This window comes from Mobula birostris, chromosome 17 (assembly GCF_030028105.1).
Source record: "Mobula birostris isolate sMobBir1 chromosome 17, sMobBir1.hap1, whole genome shotgun sequence".
NCBI lineage: Eukaryota > Metazoa > Chordata > Chondrichthyes > Myliobatiformes > Myliobatidae > Mobula > Mobula birostris.
Window position 1 is genome coordinate 46,598,347 of NC_092386.1, and position 12,571 is coordinate 46,610,917.

The 12,571-nt window shown below is 39.7% G+C and overlaps 1 long non-coding RNA gene across 1 annotated transcript in view; it reads right to left on the reverse strand.

Moving 5' to 3' along the window:
* Positions 1-11,593, reverse strand: part of LOC140211407 (uncharacterized) — a 12,665-nt gene extending 1,072 nt beyond the window's left edge. Inside the window, exons 1-2 of the long non-coding RNA XR_011889452.1 lie at positions 11,541-11,593; positions 9,815-9,959 (exon numbers count right to left, since the gene is read on the reverse strand). This is a non-coding gene — a long non-coding RNA (uncharacterized lncRNA). The remainder of the gene's footprint in view (positions 1-9,814; positions 9,960-11,540) is intronic.
* Positions 11,594-12,571: the final 978 nt, after the last annotated feature.

The following is a 12,571-nucleotide window of genomic DNA, read 5'->3' on the forward strand; positions in this document are numbered from 1 at the left end:
TTCAGCTCTACAGCTCTTGGCATTTTGACTCCATATAATCCTGATTAAGGTTATAGGTAGCACTTTTAATCTATGTATTCAGAAAATATAAAATATAGTACACAGTCATACACTATGGTTTTGACTAAATCGTCTTCAAACTCAAATGAAGATTTTTAAAGAATATCCTTTAGGAGTCTCCTTCTACATTTACAGTGCAAGCTCCTATTTCCTTTCCCCATCTAGTGAACTGGATGGAAACAATTCTTCAGACACTTCAGTCTTCAATCACCCACACTCAACAAACTGCCACGTTGAGTGGTAGCACTATCCATGGCTATTGTCACTTCTATAACAACTTTGAGGACTTCTTGGCCAGTCCTCCCCACCATTGAGCACATTTACACGGAGCATAGCCACAAGAAAGCAGCATCCATCATCAGGGACCCTGCCATCTAGACTGTGTTTTCTTCTTGCTACTACCTTCCGGCAGGAGGTACAGAAGCCCTACGCCCCACTCCACCAGGTTTAGGAGTGATCGTTACCCTATAACCATCAGGCTTCTGATCTGGTGTGGAGAACTTAGCACACTACAACTCTGAACTGATTTTACAACCTACAGGCTAATTTTCAAGGACTCTTTGCAACTCAGGTTCTCAATATTATTTTTTTATTTACACAATTTGTCTTCTTTTGCTCATTGGTTGTTTGTCAGTCTTTGGTTATGCAAAGTTTTTCATAAATTCTATTGTATTTCTTCATTTTCCTCAAAAGCTTCTCAGGGTAGAATATGACAACACATAAGTGTGTTGGTAATAAATTTTACTTTGACTTTGAGATGCCATGATCCTGTTACAGTGGCACATTGTTGGCATAACTGGGAGTCTACTTAGATAACTGAACAGACAGAAGCAGGAAAGGCTTGGGAAAAGAGTAGGTGTTGTTAAAGAAACTCTGTAGGAACCAACTCAATCCTTTAGAACTCTATTCACTGATGCTAAGGGCTGAATCAATTAAAAGCTACAATGACCTCAACTAGACAAGCTGCTCCACACTTGTGTAGATCTCAATATAGACTAACCTTTTCATCCTCTTGGCTTTGTGACATTACCAAAATATACGCAGGGAAACAAAACATCTTGGCTGGTTACACTTAATGTTTAAACTCACGCTACCCTTGACTTTAAGGCAATCCCACTATTCCACTGACAAACATTTCAGGTCTTATGATTACTAAAGTTAACCTCATTGCCACAATCATGATATGCATTCAACGTCTGTACATTTGGATTGGTTAATGGCATTCTTGGCACTTAGTGAAAAATGGTGTTTTCTCGTTCGATTGCATCGGAGGAAATAGTCCAGCCTGATATTACAGTGTGGCACTGAAGGGCTGATGTATTGATCCCACTTGCAGGCGTTGAGTGAGCATGAGAAATCATTGAAACTCTTTCAAAGAGTTCCTGACAGATTTACTGGTTAATAATCTCTTTGCTCTTTCTGGCTTTTTATGGTGTTTCTTTCTACAGTAATAATTTTTACAACATGTGAAGAGGTTATAAAATGCAGTATGATTTATTTGAGTAAAAATGGTAAATATAAAAATATGTAATATAGTAAATATGTAATATAGTATATGCTCTTCTCTCCTTGGTTAAAGTTGTTGATTATTTTGCTGATCAGGGCCCTGGAGTTTGGTTAGTCTGCTGATACCACACCTAACTAATTATCTTTTGTATGTAATACAGACAATTTGGTAGATGATTCTCACCCACTATTTGCAGCAGAAGTGTCTTTTTCTCCTCTTTGTAATGAAAACACTAAGGCCTTGTAATTTTTCGTCTCTTCCCTAATTGACAAGAAATGACTTTTGGCAAGCATAATACTTTAAAATAAACTTGAGGCATGCATGGGTTCAGGAAACAACGTTAAATTTATGATGTCTGAGCCAAGACATCACAGAGGCCTGAAGGGTGGGGAAGCCAGCCAATTGCATCACGCAGATTGAAAGTTTCAGTTCTCCATTTTACTGGGGGAAGTCGGCTTTCTACAGATCAACCTTGCTAATGGCAAGGCAGCTGGTAGGAAGAAGATTCATATTGAAATGCTGAATGTTATTCTTCGCAAGGAGCAAGAAATCACAACATAAGCTGGTGTTAAGTGGTGACAGCTTGAAGTTTGGGACAGTATCAGATAAATACTTTGCTCTGCCTCTCTGGCAGAACTGCAAGAATGGAATTTAAAAGTTTTGTTAATCATTACTTGTAGTTTCATGTTGTGCATTTTAAAAGTAGTTTAAAATAATTTTGAAAAGTTATATTTCTGCTACTTGAAGTACTCAGAAAGACAAAGTGATGGCTGATTGCACATACAGTGGCATGCAAAAGTTTGGGCACCCCTGGTCAAAATTTCTGTTACTGTGAATAGCTAAGCGAGTAAAAGATGACCTGATTTCCAAAAGGCATAACGCTAAAGATGACACATTTCTTTAATATTTTAAGCAAGATTAGTTTTTAAATTTTCATCTTTTGGAGTTCCAAAATAACAAAAAAGGAAAAGGGCCTGAAGCAAAAGCTTGGGCACCCTGCATTGTCAGTACTTAGTAACACCCCCTTTGGCAAGTATCACAGCTTGTAAACGCTTTCTGTAGCCAGCTAAGAGTCTTTCAATTCTTGTTTGGGGGACTTTCGCCCTTTCTTCCTTACAAAAGGCTTCTAGTTCTGTGAGATTCTTGGGCTGTCTTGCATGCACTGCTCTTTTGAGGTCTATCCACAGATTTTTGGTGATGTTTAGGTCGGGGGACTGTGAGGGCCATGGCAAAACCTTCAGTTTGCGTCTCTTGAGGTAGTCCATTGTGGATTTTGAGGTGTGTTTAGTCATAGTCATACTTTATTGATCCCGGGGGAAATTGGTTTTCCTTACAGTTGCACCATAAATAATAAATAGTAATAGAACCATAAATAGTTAAATAGTAATATGTAAATTATGCCAGTAAATTATGAAATAAATCCAGGACCAGCCTATTGGCTCAGGGTGTCTGACCCTCCAAGGGAGGAGTTGTAAAGTTTGATGGCCACAGGCAGGAATGACTTCCTATAACGCTCTGTGTTGCATCTTGGTGGAATGAGACTCTGGCTGAATGTACTCCTGTGCCCACCCAGTACATTATGTAGTGGATGGGAGACATTGTCCAAGATGGCATGCAACTTGGACAGCATCCTCTTTTCAGACACCACCGTGAGAGAGGCCAGTTCCATCCCCACAACATCACTGGCCTTACAAATGAGTTTGTTGATTCTGTTAGTGTCTGCTACCCTCAGCCTGTTGCCCCAGCACACAACAGCAAACATGATAGCACTGGCCACCACAGACTCGTAGGACATCCTCAGCATCGTCCGGCAGATGTTAAAGGACCTCAGTCTCCTCAGGAAATAGAGACGGCTCTGACCCTTCTTGTAGACAGCCTCAGTGTACTTTGACCAGTCCAGTTTATTGTCAATTCGTATCCCCAGGAACGTTAGGATCATTATCCTGCTGTAGAAACCATCCTCTTTTCATCTTCAGCTTTTTTACAGACGGTGTGATGTTTGCTTCCAGAATTTGCTGGTATTTAATTGAATTCATTCTTCCCTCTACCAGTGAAATGTCCCCCATGCCACTGGCTGCAACACAAGCCCAAAGCATGATCGATCCACCCCCGTGCTTAACAGTTGGAGAGGTGTTCTTTTCACCTTTTTTTCTCCAAACATACCTTTGCTCATTGTGGCCAAAAAGTTCTATCTTAACTTCATCAGTCCACAGGACTTGTTTCCAAAATGCATCAGTCTTGTTTAGATGTTCCTTTGCAAACTTCTGACACTGAGTTTTGTGGTGAGGATGCAGGAAAGATTTTCTTCTGATGATTCTTCCATGAAGGTCATATTTGTGAAGGTGTCAGTGTACAACAGAACAGAGCACCACCACTTCAGAGTCTGCTAAATCTTCCTGAAGGTTTTTTGCAGTCAAACGGGAAATTTGATTTGCCTTCCTAGCAATCCTATGAGCAGTTTTCTCAGAAAGTTTTCTTGGTCTTCCAGACCTCAACTTGACCTCCACCGTTCCTGTTAACTGCCATTTCTTAATTACATTACGAACTGAGGAAACGGCTACCTGAAAATGCTTTGCTATCTTCTTATAGCCTTCTCCTGCTTTGTGGGCACCATTTATTTTAATTTTCAGAGTGCTAGGCAGCTGCTTAGGGGAGCCCATGGCTGCTGATTGTTGGGACAAGGTTTGAGGAGTCAGGGTATTTATAAAGCTTTGAAATTTGCATCACCTGGCCTTTCCTAACGATGACTGTGAACAAGCCATAGCCCTAACAAGCTAATGAAGGTCTGAGACCTTGGTAAAAGTTACCTGAGAGCTCAAATCTCTTGGGGTGCCCAAACTTTTGCATGGTGCTCCTTTCCTTTTTTTCACTCTAAAATTGTACAAAACAGAAATAATACACTAATCTTGCTTAAAATGTTGAAAAGAATGTTTCATCTTTAACTTTATGACTTTTGGAGATCAGTTCATCTTCTACTCACTTAACTATTCACAGTAACAGAAATTTTGACCGGGGTGCCCAAACCTTTGCATGCTATTGTATGAGAATGGTTTCCCCTCATGGAGGCATAAAAAGCTATGAGACATGCTATCAGAATAATAGGCCAGTTAAGATGGAAATAAAGAGGAATTTCTTCTCTAAGAGGATTCTGAATCTTTGTATTTCTCCCAGGTTGCTGTGAAGGCTGAATCACTGAATATAGTCAAGGATGATTTAATGGGGAGTCAAGATAATCTGTCAGAAAGTGAAAGTGACACCAATATGAATTGCTTATTGGAAGGGAGAGCTGGTTAGTGGGGCTGTACAATCCTTCTACATTTTTTTACATTCTTTTGAATACTCTGATCAACTCAGAAAAAAATGGTTTCCTCTGTTTCCAGACATGAAATCCTCTGATGTCCACAAAGAACAAATCTCACTAACGTAATATGGCGCTCATGACTATGGAAGGCCCTTAAATATTAACCTTGCATGCAGTTCATTTCAAATCTTTGCAAATGAATCAGTCCATAGTTAAAACACTGAACAGAAGATTATTCGTTTACTTAATGGAACAACTCTTGCTTCACCCTCTCTTGATACAAGATCTGAGTGTAGAAAATTCAGGTCTTAAATGTGGAAAGATGTTGTCCACATGAAAGTGTTTGAGCAACCACTTTGCTATACAAATAGTTGTGAGTCAGTAGGGCTGGTAGGTACCATCTGAGCGGAATAATGCTCATAGTGATTTTTGGCAAGGTATACATCTCTAGAGTTAGAAAATATGTGATAGCATTGCACCTGTGGTAGTTTTATTACTTCAAATAAGTAATCACTTTTTGTATATAATCCATATTAACATCAGTACAGCAGAAAATGTTATCCCCACCCCCAAAAAGGTAAAAAACCTCATTTGGAGAGATTTCTGGAGTTTTAGCAATGTCATGATATTTTCCATATTGTTGCATCAAATCAAAACTATCTTAAGCTTTTGTCATAGCATATAGAATTACAGTACAATAATTCAGATGTGGGGTTCCACACAACCATAACCTAGACCCCATTTGGTTGTAAAATGAATATATTTAATCAAAGACTGCTTTCCATTCTTTGTTTTCCATACTTTCATAACCTATTAATAATCATAATAATTTTCCAAGTCTTCCACGTCTTCCACATCTTCATCTGAACTTTCCACATTCTCTGAGGTGGATGACTGGTGCTCACAGTCTGCCAGTCTACACATGTCAGTACACCTGAGGTCATTTGCAACACGCATACATCTTGGGAGTGAACATTTATTTGGACAGTTACAGGCTAGTAGATCCAGGACGGCATCGGGTGCTGGCTGGCCTTCCATCCAGTGCACCACCAGCTGTTCAGCTTCCTCTTCTCTCTCCATCTTCCATCCTCTGCCAACAGGGCTTAGCACTTGTGGGTCCTTCTCCAAACACTTTCTCCATATACCAGCCTGGTAGTTGGTTCACTGTGCATGTTTTGTTAAGCAGTCCTTGCATGGCGGGAGTTGATGACTTTCGATTTCACCTTTTTTGGAACAGAAAAGGTGATACCTGAGCTCATTGACCTTGGTGGTCGATGCTTTTGGGGCATACAGGAGACATGAAAATGCCTCCAGTTTGTCCATCAGTTCTGGGGAGAGGTCCTATTCCTGACCCAACTCTAAGAATGTGTCCTGAGTTTCCCTGTTGCTGGTCAGAAGTTTTAGGGCACTTGTCTTCCCTTCGCCTGCAAAAGCACTCACAGTGTCACATCCTGTATATGCGTGCAACCCGATGAGAGTCCTACAAACCTCTATGCCAACAGTGGCAGCAACCTTCCTGATGTCTACAAGCCTTGTACGGGTTCTAGTGCCACACTTCTGGAACAATGGGTCCTCAATCTTGTCACAAAATGCTAAAGACATGATAAAGACATCTGTGTCTTCTGAGCAGATGACTACAGATTGGTATCCCTCTCTTGTGGCATGGCAGCATGGGGAAGTAGGCGGACATCTGCTTCTTCTTGTTGACACTGTACAGCTGACACCTCCTCACTGTCTTGAGGTGTGATTCTGTAACATTTGTCATTCACAGTTGCATACAGAATCTTCTCCTGTAGCTTTGCTCTGTACTCCGCCTTCCTCCATTCATGGACTATGAAGCTAATGAGACTAGTTTTCTGACTGACTTTGGTCAGGAAGCTCCTCCACTGCCTCACCATCTGTGTGCCTGTGATACCTTGCAACTCATGACCAGTCTCTTCACCCCGTAGAGATCTTTCACTATTCTTGATAGAGTTCTCCTTGTATGTGTCGAACACAACATCTATTCTGCTACTCTGACTGCCTTTCCTCAGAGCCATACCTAGAATTGTTGTGGCAACATCTCTGAAAGTATCTTGATCACCTTTCACTCTTTGGACTAAGTTCATTCCATCAACCACTGTAGCAGAGTTTCCTGGGAGTTGCTCTTCTACTGCTACATTTTTCTGCAAGGTTGTGGCTAAAGTAGCTTTATTTGTCTTTCTCAGCAATCCTTCTGGTGTGGACAGGGCCCAAGGCAATGGTCCAAGGGGATGAGAAAGGATATCCTCCATACGTAGACTGCGCCCTTTGTGCCATCACTATGATGCGTCCAAACAAAGACCTGTCTGCTTTCAAAATGACCGCCTCCCATTTGATTTCACTTGTCTCTTCTTACACATATCACTGAACGCTTCCAGCTTGTTGGTTTTCATTGGGTCATGGAATTTCTTTGCTGGTGGATCTTCCTCTAGTCTCTCATCCTTGAAGGTTGCATAGCATTGCTCACCAATCTCATATGCATTCATCAGGATGGAGGCAATGTCCTTGGGGGCTGCCTTTGCCGTAGAGATGCTAATGAGGTCCCGCTTCTCTGCAAATGGGTTGACCCATTCATGTATGAGGCTAACCTCTGCTGAAACTGCTTCCTCATCTTTCTGGATTCTTGGCCACTGTAGCTCCGCATGACAAAGCTCTGATTTGTTGCCTTGCACCATCTCCCTTAACTGTCCCAGGAATGCCCTGCGGTGCTCAGCTGTTATGCAGTAACACTTGATAGCTCCAGCATTCAGGCTGAACCGTGACGTGCCTCCAGGAGTCTGTGTGTCTTTGTTCACTGTGGCTTCAATAGCCTGGTCCACAGGGATCTGCCCAAAGGGGTTGTTACTTGACAGCTGCACTGAGAATTGGCATGTCTTGAAGGCCTCATACACAGAAGGATTCTTCTCTGGGAGTTTCATCATCTGAGCAAAGTAAAGGGACAGGTACCTGGCATAATTCATCTTATCATAGGCAAAGCACCATGGGATCATGGTTCTTACAGCATGGAGGTGCAACTCCCAGTCCCCCTCACAGAAAGCGACCACCGCTGCAATGCTATCGCATACTTTCTAGCACTAGGGGTGTATACCTTGCCAGATATCACTATAAGAATTATTCCCCCCAGATGGTACTGGTGGCCTAAATTTGGAGTCCTGGCTCACAGACTAAAATGGAAGATAAGAAAAAGTTCCTTCACAATTTCAATCATGCCAATTTGACCATGGGCCTAGAATCCTTATCCAAAATGAAGCTTTAGCAGTGGCTCAATATCCATTTCCATGACCTCAGCTGAAGGCACTGACTGGATCCACAAGCTCCAAATACAATTCTAACGGCTGCTCAAGGAACCATATGAGTAGTTTGACCTTCCGGTCAAGATGGAGCCTGTGTCCAATGCTCCTTTGGTTGACATCTTCTGGATAGATCATGAAACCATATATTTCACTTCTTTTATGTCTTACATTTGCTTTTCATCTTGAATGTGACTCTGGAACTGTTGGAGCCTGTGCCTTGCTGATTGGAGATTGTTTGAGTGTTTCAGCCCTCTGCAGTCTCCAAGAGGATTGCAGGAGGCAGAGGCAGTGAGCAGGTTGTGGGATGGGACGCGAGCCAATGCCTGATTCCATTTCACCAATTAAAGCTTCCATTGTTCACCAATTAAAGGGATGAGGGAGATTGTAACTCAGAGGCGAATAAACAAGTTTGGAGATCGTTTGGGTGCTTCAGCACTCTGCAGTCTGCAGTCTCTGAGAGGATTCTGGGAGGCAGAGGCAACGTGCGCAAACCTCATGGTGAGGAGGCTGTGGGATGGGGCAAGAGCCAATGTTCGACTTCATTTCGTCAATTAAAGCTTCCATTGTTCACCAATTCAAGTGATGAGGGAGATTGAAACATCGAGGCGAGTGTGAAGGGTGAGCACCAGTTGCCTGTCTTTTGATCGCTGAAGATCACTCTGATATGCTACTGGAGAAGAGAGAGCCTGCTGCTGTGTTCAGAGCGTGTTGCCCAGCTTTTCTGCGTTTTGGATGTGGACTTGGACTATAGACTCTTTTCAGTCTTTCGGTTTTGTATATTCTGTGTTTTTTGCCTGACTTTTCTCAGTTTTTTTTTGCAGGGAGGGGGAATTCTGGGAGTTGATAATTCTGCTGCCATTTCTTTCTTGGCACATAGCTACCTGGAGAAGCAGAATTTCAAAGTTGTATACTTTGATAATAAATGAACCTTTGAACCTATAAAGGAATCATTAACCCAATAATGATTCAACCATGGTTTAGATTTATGATAGAAAAGGTACAAATTTCAAGACTAGTTCAAAACCAAAGCAATTATAAAGATTCATGTTATCTTTAAAAAGTAGAGGTACTTTCCTCCGATGGACTCTTGAAGTTCACCTACTTGATTATCATGAACAACGTAGTACTTAATGCTATTTTTGTCGTAACAAAACCTTGCGTACAGACATATTATCCAATTTCATTCATTTTCTCCCTATCCCATTGCAACTGTTGAATCTCTAATAATGGCTCCTCTTCTTGCCCTGCCTTGTAACTTCTGTACGCCTTTGGCCAAACCCATCTCCATGTAAAATACTGATGGACCTAGTACCATAAATACATGTCTCATCAAATAGAGTTATCTGAAAAAACAACTATGAAGTAAGTAGACAATGTTACATTGATTTAACGGGATCCACTGCAGAAATTCATCCCCATGGTTATAAGTTCATAAACCATCACTATTCACGATGGCTCCATGGCATTGCATTTCACTGATTATTTTCATTAGGATATGGGCAATATATAATGTAATTAAGTTATGAAGTCTCAACCAGGGAGACAATTAATGTGATTACCGGAAGAGTGGAGCATAGTTTCTAGACGTCAGTTCTATGCTGTCTTATATCACAGCGTAAACATACCACACACCTACTAAGGGCACTCCGACTCAGCCTTAGCCTCTCCTGTTCCAGCCACTCCGTTTGCTTTTCAATCTTCTTCTCCCATATAGTTCTCAAGTCATACATAGGGTCAGCTGCTCTCTCCCGGGGCATGTAAGACAGATCAGCCATTCCTAGAGAATAAAGTAGATTGCAACTTAAGTTCAAGATGTAGCAGCTGTGTATTTTAACAATTTTTACAGCTCGTCTGTTTTAGCATGTTGCATTATCCCTTTGATATCTGTTTGCTATTCGTGTTAATATGTTTCTTAAATTTTCTGATATTCACTAGCAAACAAAGGTAGTTCACTGCAATGACAATATTAAAATACGGTACTAGATGCGTCAAAACCAACCTATTCTCAACCTTATTTACGTCAATTTACATAGCACCTGTTCCTGCATACCAGTCAAGAATATGCACAATTATTTGGCTGGAGGAATAATTTACCATACCATCCTTCCCAATTAGTGAATTATAGTTTAATATTGTTTGTTATTTTGAATACATGCTTGTTCACAGATCTGTGTAAACCAAGTTTATAATATTGATTATTTATTTTCATTATAAATTAAAATCATCTTTATATCTTTAAGTGAATTAAGCAAAACATCAGGATTACACGTTTTTGTTTATTTTGAATTACTACCACATTTAATTTGATTTCAAGCATGCACGTAACTAGGTAAGGATTAAAATCTCTACTTCCAGTTTATTATTTAACACATTTTATTGATCAGCGCTCTTTTACTAACAAAACCATCAGGATAGACCTTCACTGCAAGTTAGATTATGATCTATATAATACATTACTACTATCCCTAAACATTTCCACCAAAGCACTAAATAAAATGACTAATTCAAATCTCAAAAGAGATTTCTTAACATCTACAGAAACTTTATTATTTTAGAGTGATGAACCTCTTTAATCTTTATACAAATAATGTTTAATTAATTTTACATTACTTCTTGTGTTTTCTTTAAATGCATGATTCTTTAAATACAGCCTCATTCCTCATTCTTATGCTGAATATTTTGCATATGACATAGGAGCTAAGCTTACTATTAATTCTTTTCTTGAAACATTGTCTGTTCACAGATCATTTTTACAAGTACAGTTATTTATCATCAGTGTGAATTAAAATCATCTTTATGTTGTGAACTAAATTCTGCAGACATCACTATTGTATTTTTAACTGTGAACTAGTACCACACTTGATAGCAAAAATGCAAATCTAAATGTTACTCTGTGTTATATCCATATTTTATTAGATTAATGTCACAAATTCTTTACTTAAAATACAAATTGCTGATTCATATAAGAATCACAGCTATGGAAATATATTTATAGAGTAAATATTTTATTGAATTACTGAATGGATTTGCAACCTTGTACTTTAGATTTCTGTATCAACATGGTTTGCTGCATATTTCCTAGAACTTTGATGGATTATTTTTGACGAAAGATTGGCTTAAATCAAGAAAGGTTTCCAGCTGATGAAATATTAGAAGCAATACATGATATTCTCACTTAACAATAGCACATTTATTCTAAGATTTCCTGACATCATATATATTCACCAAATACACAATTCACTAAAAAGATCTCTCATCATTTAAACATCTATTTATTTGAAGAACACAATTAAAATCAGCAGAAAGTAAGTTAATTCAACACAGAAACAAAATAGAATTTAAAAGATAATTCACTCACTGAACTTGAGGGGAAGGAATGGAGAAAAGCGTTCCGTCAGCCAAATGATTGTTTCTTGAAGTGTGGTGATGCCTATCCGTTCAGGGACTGAGTTAGAATGGGTACAGGCTAACACACACGACCAACCTTTCTTTACGTTGTGTCTCTGCTCTGTTTATATGTGAGCTGGCGACAAAGTCTATTTTGAATAGAGATCTGGGATCAGAAGGCTTGTATCATTCCATGAATTTTGTAGTGTAGTATGCGTGATGACATGACAGGCTGAGGGTTCCAGAAGCATCGCCCATGGAGTGGGATAGTTGCTGGCAGATGTCATTGCACCCCTGCACGCCAAACATAACTTGGCAGAGCTGGGTCAGATATTTCTTTGAAAAGCACATCATTCACTTGAGTTCGACTTTCATGGACATTGCTTAAGTTTTCTTTTGACCTAGCAGGAGCTGTAAGTGTGAAATAGCTTGTATAACAATTCATGGTGGAATATTACATTACATGGAAACTGGCAGAGAAAATGAATTTGACTCTCGACGCGTGGTGCCTTCAAGTAAGACTTCAGAACTTAACTGTTAAATGTCACAGGGTCACTCATTAAAGGACTGCAATAGCATTTCTGCACACGTCAAATGATGTTACGGATTCAAATATTCTGATTGATTTGTAGCTATCATCCTAAATTTTATGTTTCTGTCAGCACCACTCCACTGGAATGCAATATTCCAAGAAAATTTGGGTTTCAGTTAGTTTTCAGATTTTCTGTTTTATAAGGAAAATAAATGAGATTTAAAATTATATGGGGCAAAACACACAAAATGCAGGAGGAACTCAATAGGTCAGATAGCATCTATGCAAACTTTCGATGTTTCAGGCCGAGACCCTTCATCAGGACTTGTACTCTTATATCTAAATTTTGTAATATATAATTTAAATTTTAAATAATGTACTTAATTTGTGTAAAAGATAAATATATTCCGCATTACCGATAACAACAGGCTGATATCTGTCCCATGAATATTGTATATGCTCCATGAAAG